The 19892-nt window shown below is 45.8% G+C and overlaps 1 protein-coding gene across 1 annotated transcript in view; it reads right to left on the bottom strand.

Annotated features, from left to right (window-relative positions):
• SCFD2 (sec1 family domain containing 2) overlaps positions 1-19892 on the bottom strand; it is a 315820-nt gene that overhangs the window by 36666 nt on the left and 259262 nt on the right.

Raw genomic sequence — 19892 nt, forward strand, 5'->3', positions numbered from 1 at the left:
GGCTGTCTCAGGCATCCATGGGGAACAGGACCCGGTGAGCATGAACGCCTTTGACAGAAGTGGGACTTGAATTGCCCGGCACCACAGCCACTAGACCGCAAAGGCTTCACGGAAAACAGGCTCCCTAAGGGCTTTGACCCTCAGACACAGCCTTGGGAAACCAAGAGGAGCACAAAGGAAAATGGAAGTGAGTGCTGTGACCTTTGTCCCGACTCCACTGACAGCAAGATGGAGGAAGATGACACAGCTGTTCCGAGATTGGAAGCATCTGGGATGGGCAAGTTCAAGGTGGTTGAGTGTGCTAAACAGGGTGCCAGGACCAGCTAAAGGGAAGCAGCTTTAGTTAATTAAAATAAAATAAAATAAAATAAAATAAAATAAAATAAAATAAAATAAAGGCAGCCATTACTCTCGCTGGTCTACCACTCTTCTGTTAGGCACCTGCTCAGAAGAGAAACAATCAAGGTTAAGACAGAGGTTGACGAAATATAGACCTACTGAGAACATTCATCTTCAGTTCATAGATAAACTGGACATGTCAACTTATCACGTCTCAGGTGACCCCTGTGAGGTCACAGGTACAATTTCTCCCCTTCTGAGTGTGAGGGCATTGAAGTGCAGGGCTAAATATTCCTGTGAACAGGCACTGTCATACCCCTGCCATGCCCACTCAGACATGCAGACCTCACCTGGAGGGTCAGTAGTGCCTGTGTGTTCTGCTATCCGACTGGAACACCTGCCTGCCGCCTGCCGCCTGCCGCCTGCCGCCTGTCTGTCTCTGTCTCCATCTCTTCCTGTCTGGGCTTTCTCTGGTTGTAGCTGCTTGTTGGGCCTTCACATGGGGAGGCTAGAAGTGTTGTGCACTATACAGTCACAGAAATGAGCCCTGTTTTCTCTCCTCTCATGGGGATAACTCTGAGTGATGGCCCCCGCTGCCGTTCTGAGGGGGGTCAGCAGGCTGGAGCTCCACCAGAGCAGTTAGTGTTCAGACACAGGCAGCCAGATCCACACCCCGGGCTAGGCTGTGATTCTGCCAGCAACTCTACTGACATGCAATTCTCCATGTAAAGTGTCCAACAGTTTTCAGCTTTGTTCACAGACTCCAGCCAAAACCCCACAGCCAAGTTTTGAACACCTTTATCACCCCAACAGGGAACTCCAAATCTGTCAACAGATACTCTGGATCTGTCCCTTTGCCACCAGCAGCCTGCTCTGTGTCTCTCCGCCTCACAGACTGGGCCTTTCATTTAAATGGACCACGGACCGTGTGGCCTTGTGCAGCCGGCTTCCTGTATTTGCCTTGTTTTCAGGGTTCGCTCAGGCTGGGGCACGCACCACCACTTCATCTCTTCTTACCTAGGGCTATCGTGTGTCCTACTGTATGGATGCGTGGCCTTTCACGTGTCTGCTCAGGTACTCAGAATATCCAAGGCTGGAAACTTTAGAAAGAAAAATAAAGCCTCTCAGTCGGCAGGCGCTTGAGTTGTTTCTGTCTCTCAGTTATCACGATAATGCTGGTAGTTGTGCATGGGCAGGCTTTCGCGTGGACATGCATGTTTATTTCTCTCGTGTGTACTTACTGGCAACTCTTCTGAGGAATGCCAGATGCACACCACTTCCCAAAGGCCTTGCTACTTGACCTTCCTACCTACACTGAGGGTGTCAGTTTCTCCACATTCCTGTCAAGATTTACTAATGGTCAGTTTCTTAACCATAGCTAACCAAATGCCTGTGAAATAAAGAGAAACTTGTCAATGTTAATAATTGAAGAAACTGCTTTTGGAAGGAAGAGGTAGAGTCAAACAAGCTTACACTAAAAAGGGATGTGTCTAGCACACACAGAAAGGATTCAGAGGACCCCAGTTGCACCCACTGGAGAGGTAGTACGCAAGTGTCTGGGCCCATACTCGTAATTAGTGTGTAACACTGTATGTAATAACTCTTAAGGGAGGGGAAAATTCCCTAATAAATGTTTCCTGGTTTCCACAAATGTCTGATTTGTTGCCACCAAAACAAAACAAAACAAAAACAAAGAATTTTGGCGTGATGGTTTGAATGAGAAATGCCCCCATATGCTCAAGTATTTGAACACTTGGTCTTCCATTAGTGGCTCTGCTGGGGGGCGATATCGAATTTTCAGGAGGCAGAGCCTTGTTGGAGGAAATATGTCACTGGGAGGGGGAGCTGTTTGATAAGAATGTGAGCAGCTGGCTTCCCAATGCTGCCTCCATGCCTGTCTGCTGCCATGCTCTCTCTCGCTGCCATTACAGGCTCTATCTAAACAAACCCTTCCTCCCCCCCCCCCCCCAGCTGCTTTTGGTCATGGTATTTTATCACTGCAGCAGAAAAGTAACTAATACATAAAGTTACACTAGTTTCGTTACTGTAAGGCTGGATACCTCATAAAGGAAAAAGTTTCCATTATAATTTTATAAGGGGAACCCCAAGATCTCTTTAGCTTCTGGTGAGGAGACTCTCACGGCATTGTCACAGTATGGCATCATGATGACAGAATGTGTGAAGAGGGGACATCACATGGTGAGACGAGAAGCAAGGGTAAAGAGAGGCCAGTCTTAATTCTTTTCACAACTCACTCTTTTTTTTTTTTTTTTTTTTTTACAACTTTACATCACATTTTATTTTTTTTTTTAAATTAATTTATTCATATTACATCTTGATTGTTAGCCCTTCCCCTGTTTCCTCCCATTCCTCCCTCCCTCCCACTTCCCCCCTTCTCCCCTCCCCTATGTCTGTGATTGAGGGAGACTTCTTCCCCCTATGTATGCTCTAAGATTATTGAGTCTCTTCTTGGTAACTTGCTATCCTTCTTCTGAGTGCCACCAGGCCTCCCCATCCAGGGGACATGGTCAGAAAAGGGGCACCAGAGTTCACGTGAGAATCAGATCTCACTCTCCACTCAACAGTGGAGAATATCGTGTTCGTCGGCTAGGTCTTGGTAGGGGTTCGAAGTTTACTGCCTATTTCACCTTGGCTGGTGCCTTAGTTTGAGGAGGACCCCAGGACCCAGATCTGCCTGTCATAAAGTTCTTCTTGTAGGTTTCCAGGACCCTGTGGGTCCTGTTATTTCCCCATTCTTCCATGCTACTCTCGCCTAAAGTCTCAATAGGATGTCCTCTCCTCTGACCCACTTTCTTGGTAAGTAAGGTTTTTCATGGGACGTATCCCTTGGACTAGTGTTTTGATATAAGTGAGTATATACCGTTTGTCTCTTTTTGCTTCTGGGTGAACTCACTCATTATGATAATTTCTAGGTCAATCCATTTGTCCACAAATTTCGGGAATTCCTCGTTTTTAATAGCTGAGTAATACTCCATAGTGTAAATGTACCATAGTTTCTTAGTCCATTCTTCTACTGAGGGACACTTAGGCTGTTTCCATGTTCTGGCTATTGTGTATAAAGCAGCTATGAACATGGTTGAGCATATGTCCCTGTTGTGTGTTCGAGCATTTTCTGGGTATATTCCAAGGAGTGGGATAGCTGGGTCTTGAGGAAGCCCTATTCCCATTTTTCTGAGAAAACGCCAGATAGCTTTCCAAAGTGGTTGTACTAGTTTGCATTCCCACCAGCAGTGAAGGAGTGTTCCTCTCTCTCCACATCCTCGCCAACATGTGGTGTCATTTGAGTTTTTGATCTTAGCCATTCTGATGGGTGTAAGATGGAATCTCAGTGTCGTTTTGATTTGCATTTCTCTGATGCCTAACGAGGATGAGCATTTCTTTAAGTGTTTCTCAGCCATTTGATATTCCTCTGTTGAGAATTCTCTGTTTAGTTCTAAGCCCCATTTTGCAATTGGGTTGTTTGGTTTTGTGGTGTTTAATTTCTTGAGTTCTTTATATATTTTGGATATTAAACCTTTGTCAGATGAAGGGTTGGTGAAGATCTTTTCCCAGTCAGTAGGCTGTCGCTTTGTTCTCTTGACAGTGTCTGCTGCCTTACAGAAGCTTCTCAGCCTCATAAGGTCCCATTTATTAATTGTTGACATTAAGGCCTGGGCTGTGGGTGTACTGTTCAGGAAGTTGTTTCCTGCGCCTATGTGTCCCAGGCTCTTCCCCACTTTTTCCTCTAACTGAGTTAATGTCTCTGGTTTTAAGTTGAGGTCTTTAATCCACTTGGACTTGAGTTTTGTGCATGGTGACAAATAAGGGTCTAATTGCATTTTTCTACATGTAGACATCCAGTTAGACCAGCACCATTTGTTGAAGATGCTATCATTTTTCCATTGAATAGATTTGGCTTCTTTGTCAAAAATCAAGTGAGCAAATGTGTGTGGGTTCATCTCCGGGTCTTCAATTCGATTCCATTGATCCACCAGCCTATTACTTTGCCAGTACCATGCTGTTTTAATTACTGTTGCTCTGTAGTACAGCTTGAGATCAGGTATGGAGATTCCTCCGGAGGATCTTTTATTGTATAGGATTGTTTTTGCTATTCTGGGTTTTTTATTTCTCCATATGAATTTGAGAATTAATCTTTCAATATCTTCAAAATATTTTGTAGGTATTTTGATAGGGATTGCATTGAATTTGTAAATTGCTTTTGGTAAGATGGCCATTTTTACTATGTTAATTCTCCCGATCCATGAACAAGGTAAATCCCTCCATCTTCTGATGTCATTTTCAATATCTTTCTTCAAAGGTTTGAAGTTTTTTTCAAATAAGTCCTTCACTTGCTTGGTTAAAGTTATTCCTAGATATTTTATATTGTTTGTGGCTATCGTGAAGGGAGTAGTTTTCCTAATTTCTTCCTCTGCCTGTTTGTCATTTGTATACAGAAAGGCTACTGACTTTTTCGAGTTTATTTTGTATCCTGCCAATTTGCTGAAGGTGTTTATCAGCTGCAGGAGTTCTCTGGTGGAATTTTGGGGATCGCTTATGTACACTATCATATCATCTGCAAATAGGGATAATTTGACTTCTTCCTTTCCCATTTGGATCCCCATGATCTCCTTTTGATGTCTTATTGCTCTGGCTAGAACTTCAAGAACTATATTGAAGAGATATGGGGACAGAGGGCAGCCTTGTCTGGTTCCCGATTTTAGAGGGATTTCCTTGAGTATCTCTCCATTTAATTTAATGTTGGCTGTTGGTTTGCTGTAAATAGCCTTTATTATGTTTAGATAAGTGCCTTGTATTCCCGATCTCTCCAGAACTTTAAACATAAATGGGTGTTGGATTTTGTCAAATGCTTTTTCTGCATCAAGAGAGATGATCATGTGGTTTTTCTCTTTCAGTTTGTTTATATGATGGATTACATTGATGGATTTCCGTATGTTAAACCATCCCTGCATGCCTGGAATGAATCCTACCTGGTCATGGTGGATAATGTCTTTGATATGCTGTTGTAATCGCTTTGCGAGTATTTTGTTGAGTATTTTTGCATCAATGTTCATAAGAGAAATTGGTCTGAAATTCTCTTTTTTTGTTGGGTCTTTGTGAGGTTTAGGTATCAATGTAATTGTGGCCTCATAGAAGGAATTTGGTAATGTTCCGTCCGTTTCTATCTTTCGGAATAGCTTGACTAGTATCGGTATTAACTCCTCTTTGAAGGACTGGTAGACTTCTGCGCTGAAGCCATCTGGCCCTGGGCTTTTTTTGGTTGGAAGACTATCAATGGTTGCTTCTATTTCTATAGGCGAAATAGGGCTATTTAATTTGTTTATCTGGTCTTGGTTCAATTTTGGCAAATGGAATCGGTCGAGAAATTTGTCCATTTCCCTTAAATTTTCGAATTTTGTGGCATAAATGCCTTTAAAGTAGGTTCTTACGATTCTTTGTATTTCTTCAGTATCTGTTGTTATGTCTCCCTTTTCATTTCTGATTTTGTTAATTTGGATAGTGTTTCTCTGTCTTTTCGTTAGGTTGGCTAACGGTTTGTCTATCTTGTTAATTTTCTCAAAGAACCAGCTCTTGGTTTTGTTGATTCTTTGGATTGTTCTCTTTGTTTCTAATTTATTGATTTCAGCCCTGAGTTTGATTATTTCTAGGCGTCTACTCCTCTTGGGTGTTTCTGCTTCTTTTTTTTCGAGAGCTTCCAGATGTGTTGTTAAGTTGTTTATGTGGGATGATTCCATTTTCTTTTTAAAGGCACTTAGTGCTATGAATTTTCCTCTTAGCACTGCTTTCAGTGTGTCCCACAAATTTGAATATGTTGTTCCATCATTTTCATTGAGTTTCAGGAAGTCTTTAATTTCTTCCCTTATTTCTTCCATGACCCATGTGTCATTAAGTAGAAAGTTGTTTAGTTTCCACGTGTTAGTATGCTTTTTGTTATTTCTGTTGTTGTTGAAGTCCAGCCTTAGACCATGGTGATCTGATAAGATACAAGGTATTATTTCAATCTTCTTGTATCTGTTGAGGTTTGCTTCGTGACCAACTATGTGATCAATTTTAGAGAATGTTCCATGGGGTGCTGAGAAAAAGGTATACTCCTTTGCGTTTGGGTGGAAAGTTCTGTAGATATCTGTTAGATCCATTTGATTCATGACATTGGTTAATGAGGTTATTTCCTGGCTTAGTTTTTGAATCAAAGACCTATCCTTGAGTGAAAGTGGGGTATTGAAGTCGCCCACTATTAATGTGTGGGTATCAATAAGTGGGGCAAGCTTTGTTAATAACTCTTTTACAAATGTGGGAGCCCTTGTATTTGGAGCATAGATGTTCAAAATCGTGATGTCTTCTTGGTTGACTTTACCTTTGACGAGTACGAAGTGTCCATCCTCATCCCTTTTGATTAATTTTGGTTGAAAGTCTATTTTATTAGATATTAGAATGGCTACCCCAGCTTGTTTCTTGTGACCATTTGCTTGGAATATTTTCCCCCAACCCTTTACTCTGAGGCAATGTCTGTCCTTGTGGTTGAGATGTGTTTCTTGAATGCAGAAGAATGTTGGGTCGTGTTTATGCAACCACTCCATTAGTCTGTGTCTTTTTATTGGAGAATTGAGACCATTGACATTGAGAGATATTAATGACCAGTGATTGGTAAGTCCCTTCATTTTTGGTATTTGTAAGAGTCAAGATTTTGTGAGGTTGTGATTTTGCAATGGTATAGTTACCCATTTCCTATGTAGTTTTGGTTGTAGACCAGTTGGGGTAGAGTTTTCCTTCTAGTAACTTCTGTAAAGTCGGATTTGTGGCTAGGTACTGTTTGAATTTGTTTTTGTCATGGAATATCTTGTTTTCACCATCAATGGTTATTGATAATTTTGCTGGATATAGTAGTCTTGCCTGGTATCTGTGTTCTCTTAGGGTTTGCAGAACCCCTGTCCAGGCCCTTCTGGCTTTCATGGTCTCTGCTGAGAAGTCAGGAGTAATTCTGATAGGTTTGCCTTCATACGTTACTCGGCCTTTTTCTCTTGCCGCTTTTAATATTTTTTCCTTGTTCTGTATATTTTGCGTTGTTATTATTATGTGACGGGAAGATTTTCTTTTCAAGTCTATTCTGTTTGGTGTTCTGTAGGCCTCTTGTATGCTCGTATGCATCTCCTTCTTCAAATTGGGGAAATTTTCTTCTATTATTCGATTAAAGATATTTTCTGGACTGTGGAGTCGGTTGCCTTCTCTTTCCTCTATCCCTATTATTCTCAAGTTTCGTCTTTTCATGTTATCTTTTATTTCATGAATGCTTTGTGTCAGGAGCTTTTCAGATTTAGCATTTTCCTGGATGGTTGATTCCAGTTCTGCGATTGTATCTTCAAGTCCCGATATTCGTTCTTCCATCTCTTGCAATCTGTTAGATAATGCCACCTCTGAGATCTTTGTTTTCTTCTTTGATGCCTCTTGATCACGTTTTTCTTCTGTGTGTTCCTGTATCATAGCTTCCATTTTTATCTTCATGTCTTGGACTGTTTTAATGATTTCCTTCATCTGGTTATTTATATTTTTCTGAAATTCTTCAAATGCCTCTTTATATGATTCTTTTAACTCTTCAGCCCTCTTGTTTGCCTCCTCCTGCAATTGTTTACAGATTTTAATTGATTCTTCCTTTATCATTGTCTTTACTAGGGCTTTGAGGTCCTTTTCTTGACTATCCATTGCTGTTAGGTTCTCCAGGTTGTTTTCATTGGGAATGCTGGGATCTGGAGATGCCAAACTGTTTCGGTTTTTGTTAGCATTCTTTCGTTGTCCTCTTGTCATTTTGATGTCTCTGATGTTGGAAGATATTTTGTAGTGACCTTCGCTGGTTGAGAGTGGTTAATTGATGACTGATTATAGGTCAGGTGCTCTTGCCTGTGGGGATCAAGGAGTATTTCCGTGGAACAGGTAGTTGATCTGGTTTCCCTTCTGGTGATTTTCCTCTGCACCGTGGGCTCCCGGCTGAGTCATCCAAAGTAGATTTCTCTTTGGATTTTACTGCTGTGATTCAGATCAGCAGTTTTGGGACCTAGATTAAGGTCCACACACAGACGTTCTGGTTGTGTAGGTTGATCTCTGCTGCCTGTCCTTCCTGTGGCTTTGTAGTCAAGATCCCAGGTAAATCAGATCTTCTGGAGGTGTAGCTGTCTTTTAGGTCTGTCTCTATACCCTGTAGAGGTGTTCACCTTCTCCCAGAACTCTATGCCTGGAGGGACCAAGGTCGCTCCTGGTCCGCAATTAGATACTGCAAGCAAGACCCATGTTTTTTCTCTTGATATTGTGAGATTGCCTGCCTTGTTTGGGCCAAGAGCCCCTGATAAGCTCTCTATTCCAGGGAGTGGAGGACCAGTGCCTTGTGACTGGGTGGGTAGGCACAATAGCAGGAAAGCTGTGCAGAGCTCTGGAGAAAGCCCGCGGGTTGGAACCAGATCTTCCCGCCGAGCTCTGATGCTCCACTAATGCTCTGGGTCAGCAATTAGACACTGCAAACACGACCCACCCAAGTCTCGACTCCCGATAATGTGAGAGTGCCTGCCTTGGTCGGGCCAAGGGCCCCGGATCGGCTCTCTAGTTCAGGGAGTGCAGGGCCAGTGCCTTGTTACTGGCTGGGTAGGCACAATCGCGGTGCAGAGCTCTGGAGGAAACCCGCGGGTTGGAACCAGGTCTTCCCGCCGAGCTCTGATGCTCCACTAATGCTCTGGGTCAGCAATTAGACACTGCAAACACGACCCACCCAAGTCTCGACTCCCGATAATGTGAGAGTGCCTGCCTTGGTCGGGCCAAGGGCCCCGGATCGGCTCTCTAGTTCAGGGAGTGCAGGGCCAGTGCCTTGTTACTGGCTGGGTAGGCACAATCGCGGTGCAGAGCTCTGGAGGAAACCCGCGGGTCGGAACCAGGTCTTCCCGCCGGGCTCTGATGCTCCACTAATGCTCTGGGTCAGCAATTAGACACTGCAAACACGACCCACCCAAGTCTCGACTCCCGATAATGTGAGAGTGCCTGCCTTGGTCGGGCCAAGGGCCCCGGATCGGCTCTCTAGTTCAGGGAGTGCAGGGCCAGTGCCTTGTTACTGGCTGGGTAGGCACAATCGCGGTGCAGAGCTCTGGAGGAAACCCGCGGGTCGGAACCAGGTCTTCCCGCCGGGCTCTGATGCTCCACTAATGCTCTGGGTCAGCAATTAGACACTGCAAACACGACCCACCCAAGTCTCGACTCCCGATAATGTGAGAGTGCCTGCCTTGGTCGGGCCAAGGGCCCCGGATCGGCTCTCTAGTTCAGGGAGTGCAGGGCCAGTGCCTTGTTACTGGCTGGGTAGGCACAATCGCGGTGCAGAGGTCTGGAGGAAACCCGCGGGTTGGAACCAGGTCTTCCCGCCGGGCTCTGACGCTCAGCTATCGCTCTAGGCAAGACCCACGTCTCCTGATATGTCTGTGGAAGCAGTTCCAAGCTGACTTCTCACTGCCGCTGTTTGCAGGCTCAATCCACTATGATTGGTGTTAGGTTGGGCCCTGGATAGCCAGCGAGCTGCAGTCCCTCCACCTGTTGGGACCCTCCGCCTGCGTTTCCACTCGCCCCAGGCGGGTGATATCTGCAGTTTGGGGTGGTGTGGAAGGAGGAATCCTAGGGCAGATTTCCCCTCTTCATTGAGACTCCTGGCTAGAGTCTCCGGAAGATCCCTCCCCAAACAGCGAGTCGGTGCTTTCTATGCAGCTGTAGTTTGCATGTGGATTCCGTTCTAGAGTTTGGGGAGTGCGTTTTGCACCTCCGGGATGTTTGTCCCCGGGGAGGGGGGTGGGCCCCCTGTTTGGACTGCAGTCTTTGGGGCCCCACTCACCTACAGTTCTCAAAGTCCAGCAATCTGTTTCTCTATTTATGTCCCTGGTCTTCTCGGAGTAGATCAGATACGCGGCTTATTGGTCGGCGCCATCTTGGAATCCCTCACAACTCACTCTTTTAAAACCTTTTCCCTGCCAGAACCAGGACTTATACCTTCTGGGGAGTTTCAGTGACTTGTTCCACCTCCCAATGGCTCTCACCTTCTTATGGTTCTACCACCTTGTCACATCAGTACCCTGGGGATTGATCTTCCAGTACAGGACCCTCTGGGGCGGTAAAGACCAGTGTGAGAAAGCCCTTGTGTTCAGTGGGCTTCGTGTGCATGGAGGACTCCAATGGAGGTGGGGGCGGGGTGGATAGAAGGAAGCTGATGGAGCAAATCCAAGTATTCACACAAACTCCTTGGAGTAATTCCATGCCAAACAGTGTGGAAAGGAAAAATGTGTAGTTTCCTGCGATGTATGCCTATAACATTCCAGAATCCTGAAAAGGATCAAAGCTAGGGCACGCTGGGCTGCAGAGGGCCAGCGCCTCACATCCTGCCTGCCACTGGCACTGCAGCCCTAACTGAGGCAACACAGCTTACGTGTTAGTCACTGATCAACAGAAGAAGGCAGGCCAAGGATGCGGCTTTTCATTCACCAAGGAGGGTTCTCTCTGCAAACACATGTGACGGATTCTGTCTGTCAGTCAGTCTGTCTGTCTGTCTATCTTTTTAGATTATTCATTACCTTGTTAAGAGATGATGACATAAAGACAAGGAGAAACAGCCTTAGTTCTATTGTTTTTTCAGGATAGGGTTTCTCTGTATAGCCTTGGCTGTCCTGGAACTCACGTCATAGACCAGGCTGGCCTCAAACTCACTGAGATCTGCCTGCCTTTGCTTCCTGGATGCTGCGATTAAAGGCATATGAACCCCACCCCCCTGGGAACACATGTTTTAATTCCTCTAAAAGATTAGCTAGTAAATTCATTTTCTATAGAACCACATGGCTCATTTTAGTTTGGGGAAAAAGTACAGAGAAAGACATTTATCCATTAGGTGGAGTTTAGTATGGAATTATCTAATAGACTGAAGATGATTTACTGAAAAGTCTAGACTATTTGAGGAACTTGTACAATATACATCAAAATTAAGGCAAAAGCTGTGAAGCCACATGGGTTAAGGTCAACTACAGAGCAGGCTGTTTAATAGAAGTGTGTATGGGCTACTGTTAACCTGAATGAACCCATCTGAACAGCAGAAGCTGCTGGAAGGGAGACAAAGTCCGAACTTTACCAATAAAGTAAAACTCTCTTTTTAAAAAGTCATTTATGTCTATTGCTCAAACCACCCACCCAGGGTAATTTCTGTTCAAACTGCTAACCCTCTCTACCTTTCCTGTTACCCTCAGAGCAAGCGTCCTGGGATACACATGTTCTGGAGACAATAGTCAAATGGGATTTGCTTCTAATCAGTCTTTAGCCATTTTTCATAATTTCCTTAATTTTCACTAGGCTTTACATTTATTTACCCAAGACATATAGTAAAAGTTGCACACATAAAATCTTTCCAAAAAGGTAAAAACAAGCAAACCAGAATGGGACAAATAAATAAATAAATAAATAAATAAATAAATAAATAAGCAGCAAAAGAGCCTTGTATCTTATGTATTATTATTATTATTTTTATTATCATTATTATTAATTTTTTTCCTGGATTAAAGGCAATCGCTATGTTCTCTCATGCTCCCTCTGGTTGGTGACCACACTAGGACGTTCATGCTCATTAGCACACTTGATCACCACAGAACGCCAGTGGAGCATGGAGGACGTTATGACCATGCTCACTTTGCAGAGGGAGGGAGGGAGCCACCGAATAGTAACACGAGGTCACCCCACAACCAGAGCGAAAGACAAGAGTCAAGCGCTTGCCCTCTCACTCCAGATGTGGCTTACTAGCCGTGCCGCATGCTGACATTCATGGGACTGAGGGAAAAGTTAAAAACGCACCGAGCTCATCTTTAGACTAAAGAAATTCTTTTACAGTGGAGTGGTAACCGCCTTTCTGACCGGGGATAGCCATTGCTGGGTGGTTTGCAGCTAGCCCCAGGTCCTTCCTCTCTGGCCACACAAGGTGCGAGCCTTTCCCAAGCCCCCTCTGAATCTGTGCTGTGTCAGGTGCCATATTCAGTTACTGCTAACACTCCCTGGACAGTCTGATCCATTAAGCCAGCTCACTTGATAACAGCGTTTCATAAAAGGCAACTCAAGTGTACGATTCCAGGCAATTCTCATTGAAACCCCGTAGTTAAATAGATAATACAACAGGGGCTGATGCCAGTCTTTAGCCTAGCATGGTCTGTATACTTCAGAGGCCTAAGCCTTGATAAGGGAGGCTCCCGAACCCCTCGGGCATCACCGTGCTCTTCTAAGATGGGGGATGACTCATGCCCCCTCAATGGCTTTCTGTCGAGGGCTTGTGGCTCTCTGGGGCAGTGTCTAGTTACTCCTTGGAGTAGCTACACAAAGCTCCTGTGTTGCCCCCACTCCCTCTTCTCTCCTCTCACCCTTCTCACTTACCCAAAGTGCTTCACTTCAGCAATGAGAGAACAGTAGTTTCCACAGCCCTAGCCCTGTAGTGATGGCCTCCTCCAGCCATCACACTGTTCAAATGCGGGGAGGCCTAGATAGCTTAGCGCTCTCCTGGGATGGCTGAAATCAGGCACCGCTCCTGGTTTGGAGTGCCTGAATTCTCTCTAGTTTTCCCAGGGAGCAGGCTTTGAGCTCCCTGGTTCTTGAGATACCTTGTCACAAGATACTGGATTTTCACGTGTTTGCTCATATTCCGAAGGCACTCAAGAAAGTGAAGCATCTCAGATTGGACGGTGGGCGGGTCTGGGCTGGAGTTGAAGTGGTGCTTATGTGAGGTCTTCAACGCACACTTGCACACCTGTGTGCACATGCACTTATGCTGATCACACACACTGCATGGGCACTTGGGTATGCTGAGGAGAAGGGGGTTGGCTACAAGTGGGTCTGAAACTGCTCCCTCTTACTGATATTATTCTCCTCACAGGTCTAAAATTACCTCAGCTCCTTGACATCTATCTGGGAACTATGAGAGTAAAAAATATACATTCAGCCTGACCAAAAGGTCGTTTTCTTTCAGATCTAAGCTGTCTGCCTCATCTTGTGCTGCCCTGGAGTTCTGGACACCTGCCACTTTCTTGCTGCATCCCAGCCACTGGACACTCAGCAGGCTCTAAACAGCAGGGGGCTGCCTCTGTGAGGCAGTCAGAGGAAAGGTCATCTCAGGTCTGACATGGCCAAAGAGGTCAAAGCACTGAGGGGTCATGACCTCCCTCATCCATCTAGCAGGCTGACACTCCCTTTTCTCTCGCTTTGAAATGATTGCTTTTTAACATGGAGTCTTTTCTTGGGGTTCTCACAATAATTCTCGGTAAATGAAAACAAACTTAACAAAATGAAAACCAAATAAACTTCAAAAATGACACGACACCTGAAATCTTCTGAACTGTATAAAACAACCCTCTGAGTGGGGAGGTACCAGTCAGTAAGCAGGCGAGGCAATAGAGAGCAAGCACGAGCCCTGTCCCCAAGCATCCTTAGGATGGACAGGACGATTGTTTAAAATGGGAATCAGGCGAACCAGTTCCTCATACACTTACCAGTAGCCATTTATGCATGTATCCATCTGTCTACCTACTCTAATATAAAAGTGTACACAAACACATGCACACACACACACTCATACACACACACACACACATCTACCAAAGTACAAACACATATGAACACATTCACATCCGTCCACCCAAATACAAATGTATACACATACATGTCACACGCATGTGCCCAAATACAACTGTATAAACACATGTGTCCGCACATCCACACAAATATATATTCTCAGATATTTATGCCCATGCCTACCCCCCACATATATACATGTATAATTTTGTTTTCAATTAAAGGCTAGCTGTGCACATCACCAGTCCTTCAATGTCCTTGCTTCAGTTACTGTCCGCTGCACAGGGTTCTTCTGTCACCACCCGTGTGTCTTGCGAGGATTTCTGACTACCACGTAGCCCACTTAAAGTTGACCCGTAAGTTAAAGAAGCTCATAGCACAGTTGGAGGGTGGAATTCTTCTGGGTTTTAATGTCTTATCCTCTGCCCCAAACCTTCCTCAGCTGCCTTGTTCGAACTTCAAAAGCACCGTTTAAAAGTGACTCATCTTTATAGTCCTTTGAAAGCATTCAATTAGCTTTGTCACCAAAGGCAGCTTTTTAAAAAATTATATTTCATCAGTATGTGAAAACATTTAATTAAATCTTGCAGTTTAGTAACAAGTACAACTGGCAGACACAGGCTTGAGGACATGCACAGTATGACTTTCCAGAAGTGCCACCAACAGCAGTCCTGCGCAGACACACAGGAGCGGCGCTAGGCAAGAGGTGGCGGGAGTCTCGGCGCCCATTATAGCTTATGTAGGGATTAAGGAATGTTAGCCATTCTGGGCTGCGGTCATGCATATACACAGAGTGCTATATACACAGTGATTATCAATGAAAAGATACATACGTAGTTCTGAGGTCCTGCATTTCTTCTACCCAGGCCTTCTCTCTGTGCAGTCGGTCTCATGTTTAATGATCTAGGGTGGCTTTTAAGCTTCTCTCACATATAAAATTGCAGTCTGGGCTGTCAGGCCTCAGGCCTTACAGGGCCACTTTCCTCTTTTGTTTCCCAGTCCTGGAACTACAAGTGTGGCACGGGCCCCTGCATAAGTGTCATGACACAATATGTTCGTATGAGCAAATGAGGCTGCCTAATAAAGTTCAAGCCAGAAATACCAACGTTGAGGTCACAAGGGGCTCAGAGTATAATAGACCCCTCAAAAGGCTGCCCTTCTAGAAGGCCTTCTGTAACCTTCCCCTCTAGATCTGGTGTCTACCAATCCCAAAGCCCCACGTTCACTGAACCCTGCCACTGTCCTCAGTCTCTTGGACCATTATCAGTACTCAAGGAACAGCGGAGGGCGGGAGACAGGAGGGCGGGAGACAAACCCTGGGAGGAGGGATGGGGGGGGTCTCTTTGCTTTTCTGCTGGCCTAGCATAGTGCCTGCCTCACAGAAGACGGTTCCTGAGTAAATGAGTGTGGAGAACAGAGAGATTAGTTAGTGGGGAAAGTTTTGAATCAGACCAAACATGCCGTAAAGCAACAATATTGATTTTTCTTGGGCTGATGATAAACTGTCTCTGCAGGAACTTTCAAACAAAGAGCTCCTGGTGCTTCTGAGCAATTGCAGGCTACCAGGGGGAGGTGGAGCAACTCCCAGAAAAGCTTCTGCAGGAGAGCAGGTCCAACTGGCTGAGAAATTCTGTTTGTCTGTGCAACACAAAAAAACCTACACCGCCTGCCTCTGAAGCATACACATATATCTGACAAAATTGTTTTAAAAAGAAAAGAGAACAATAAACATGGACAAAGAGAACAGGCTGGCTCTGGGGGGGCAAGGGGAGGAAGGGACGTCGTGAGCAAGGGGCAGGGTGGGAGGGTGGGGGCTGCGAGTACTTATTTCATTATACTTTCTAGAATGATTACACACACACACACACACACACACACACACTAATACATATGGTACAGAAACATTTACATGTGCCAACTACCATCTCTGAAAGTATAACAGAAACCAGTTCGACTACTTTCTAAGCCTCCAGCGGATTCAGCTTGTAAAAATAGCTGATTAAAGCAGTAAGTGGCAGCCGAGCTCTGTTATTATTCGGCAGGCCTGGGATGCTGGTAGACAAGGGAAGACTTGTATATTCAGATGAGAGGATGGAGTAGTTGCACATGGCTGCCCAGAATTCTAACCCCGGCTCTGAGACTTTTACTGTATGGGAGAGAAGGCCAGCCAGCAGCAGTAGCTTGCAGAACTTGCATATTTAAAACTGTATTTATTTAGTGTGTGTGCGTGTGTGTGTATGTGTGTATGTGTGTGTGTGTGTGTGTGTGTGTGTGTGTGTGTGTGTGTGTGTGTGTGTGTGCACGCGCCCAGAGGTAGTTGATACTGGGTATACGATATGATGATCCATGTTAGTTTTTTGGGGGTCTTTCACTGGCTACACTTGGTGGATGTAGATGTTGAGCCTCTGGGATCAGCCTAATCCTACCCATCGCACCCTGGTGTTACAGGCACATGACACTTTCATATGGGTGCTGGGAGTTCAAACATCCGTCCTCATGCTCACACAGCAAGTGCTTTAGTAGGTGAGCCACTTCCCCAACCTTGACCTCCATAATGCTTCAGGAAATATCTAGGCCACAGCAAAACAGACAATTCCAGACTACCATAAATACAGTGAAGTAGCCCCAGCTATTTCTAAGCCTGGCCCCCAAAGATGCCTCTAAGAACCCGCTCCAAAATGGCTCTAGTGAAGTCATGACTGTATCAAGTCAGTTATCAAAATGTTATGTGGCTGAATAAGACGGGCACTGGGAGCCTCACAGACTGTGTGACTCAGCGTCAGGGATACAATCTCACACGCTGTTCCATTGTTACATCAGTTTAGGGCACTGCAGCTAGATGTGGAGTTCTCCGTGCAGAGTGAAACTGCAATGTTTGAGCCTGTGTCTTTAAGAAGGTGAGCATCAAGTTTTTTTTGTCGCATGTATCATGTGTCATACTGGCACCATGGCAGGGCCAGATCTCTTTCATATCATGTTGACTTGGCCCCTTTCCCAGTCTCAAAACTTTCTGAAGTGGGAAAATGCCCGCACATCTGCCTGCCCCAGACAGAGCTCGTGTTCACCAACTTTGACATCCCCACAGGCAGCTGGCACAGGGGCCCCCACCACAATCACAGCCAAGGATTCAAACTGGCAGATCTCACTGTGAGCCGCCCTAAGAGGTTGCTTGTTTTTATTACACCGAGTAAATTCTGTTGAATTATAAACTTGCTGTTCACACTCTAATATGTCCCCTTTCAAATTCTGTGGCCATTTCTGGTGGCTCTGAATAGCACCAAATGGTTTGCTGCCTCTCGGGGCTGACTTTGAAAGGTTCTCTGCATCTGGGTATTTTCAACAGCTGTCAGGTGGCAGGAACCAGGTGAGGCCACACCTTCTCCATGAACACTGTGACAGTTCTGTTGGTTTTGCTTTCTGCACTACTCTGAAAAACAGACACAAGGAACAGCTGTGAGGCTGGCAAAGCACTCAGCATAGCACGCCTGTGAACGGAGCACGGCTGGTAGCTTTGCATTATAGTTTGCTTACCTCTTAGGGCTGCTGGGGGTAGGTAGGATGGGTGGGGCAGATGTATGTAGAAAATGAACAGTAAAGAAAACACGGGATGGACGTAAGCCTGTGGATGGGACTTGCCTAAATGCTTTCCTTGGGTTGCAAAGAGCTTGCCATTGTTCGATGTCAGAAAAAGGGTTCTCTCAGTGCAGAATTTCAGACCCAGTGTTCCAGGTCAGTCAAAGGGAGCGAGTCAGAGGCAGAGGAGGAGCGGCTCCTTCCATAGATGTGTCCCTCTCTGACTTGGGACAAGAGGACCCTGCATGCCCTCCAGGGGCTGGGGGTCCCCTATGGGCCACTTGCCTTGATGGGCCCTGAGCCATGTTCTCCTTCGTGTCCTGTCCCTCTCCGCTCTCCACCACAGGCCACGCAGGTAGGGGAGTGGGCTGGAGGGTTCTGACACAAGGACCCCCTCACCAGGAAGACACCCTGGAAGTCCTCCTGGGGTCGTGGTCATAAAGAGCTGCAGCAGACCACGCCCAGGCAGTAGTTTCTCCTCGATTCTGAACCCCAGCCAAGGCACAATCTGTTTGCTGCTTTCCACAATGCTTTGATTTTTCTTTTTCAGGAGATAAGGTTGTTCTTATTTTAGAAATGGCAGTGAAACAGTGTGGGGAGGGAAAAGTGTGGGACTGGGACAGAGTGTCCTGTCTAGCCATGGGGTACCCCGGGATAATGTTCTTATCCAGATTTTGTTAACTACTTATTTGTCTTAGAATAATGCATGTTCAATAGTTACATAACCCTGTGCTGTAACTAATTGTTCATTTGTAGAAAAGGACAAAATCAGATGTTCAAAAGGAGCCATGTTTAAAAGCCTTTAAAAGGGCTGTCTGGCCCTTCGGCCTCTTGTTCTCACAGTCACTTAGAAGATTGCTTTGAAACTTTCTTTTCCATTATGGTTTTTTATTTTTTTTGAGCTCAGAGTCACTGAACTGACTATTGGAAGAGTCAGTGAGCGCGGGGTGGAGTGTGGGGTGGGCAGGGTAGTAGCGTCTCCCACATCACATTTCGGCGTAAGGAGAGGAGGGTAATAATAACCCAGGATCATTTTCTAATCTATTTGAGGGAAACTGAAGAATAGACGGGAAGCTGGTTGGCTTAAAGTTTCTTTCAACCCTTTTGTTTCTTTTAAGAACAGAAGTGCAAATGGAGTTTATTTTTCTTCCAGTAGCAGACAGATCAAATGTGCCCGGGCCTCTGCCCTCCCCCAACACGCACACAAATCACTCCCTGCACCCTCCCCCCCCCCACCCCCCGCAAGGTCCCCTGCACCTGCTGCTGTAAATCTCCATCGACCTGAGCCAGCATCGCCATGCTTGAAACCTAAGTCCCTCCTAAATGAGGGGCTTTTCTGTGCTCTCTTCTGGAGGTAGTGTGGACTCATGTGTGGGTTGGTCATGCCTGATCCAGAGATGGGATGTGGGCCAGAAAGGCTGCTAATGGGCCTGGGCATGAAAGAGAAGGGTTAAAACAAAAACAAAAACAAAAAACCAGTGCTCTACACAGCATCCTTTTTCTGTGATGCAGGGGCACTGTGAGAGTGGAGGGGAGAGGAACGCAGCAAGCCTCCAGGCAAGTGCCTGCCTCCAAAGTCTGAAAGTCCGGGTTCCCAGCGCATTCAGGCCTTGCTCCAGGGGGTCTGGGATGTAGAAGCTCCAGGATGGAGCCGAGCTGCCAGAGGACGGAGAAAGGACCTCTTGCACCAGGAGGATGTAGCCTCCTAGACACACCTTCCTTGGCCCAAGGCCAACACTGACTTAGGCTCCTACACAGCTGCTCATCACTTCCTCCACCCTCTAGTAGAGAACTCACGATGAACAGCAACGTCTAGAATGTATCTTAAACTCTGTCAGCAAAGTAAATGAGCACAGAGTCAGGATATCTAGACCTGCAGTTCTGAACAGGGTCCTTTTTAAGCCAGCAGCTGTCTTCAGAATTGCTCTCTGTCCCTGCTGTCACGGAGGGTGACTGGGTAAAGGGCTGGAGCTCAGAGTTCTTCTTCCCTTTTGCAGGATGGGGATCCAGACCAGGGCATCAGTGAGCTCTGTGTCCTGCAGGCTGAGAAGGACTGGAGGGGCCACAGGAGAGGGCCGAGTTACTTTAGAAATAAAGACACCAAAATGGTTAGAATTCCTTTTGGGCGTCCATTAAGGAGGGAAAAGTAATCAGCCCTGATGGACCAGGCTGATAACGCCTGAACTCTCTTCACACACCAGCGCACAACCGCCTTCATTTAAACTGCAGACTCTACCTCCTTGCCAGGGACATGCCATGCCCTGAGCTGGGGACCAGGCCTAATGACAGCCATGTGTCCCCTGCTCCCCCTCCTAGGCCACAAGGGTTCCATTGTGCACTCATATAACAGACAT

This window comes from Acomys minous (genome assembly GCF_964271855.1).
Source record: "Acomys minous genome assembly, chromosome: 15".
Lineage (NCBI taxonomy): Eukaryota > Metazoa > Chordata > Mammalia > Rodentia > Muridae > Acomys > Acomys minous.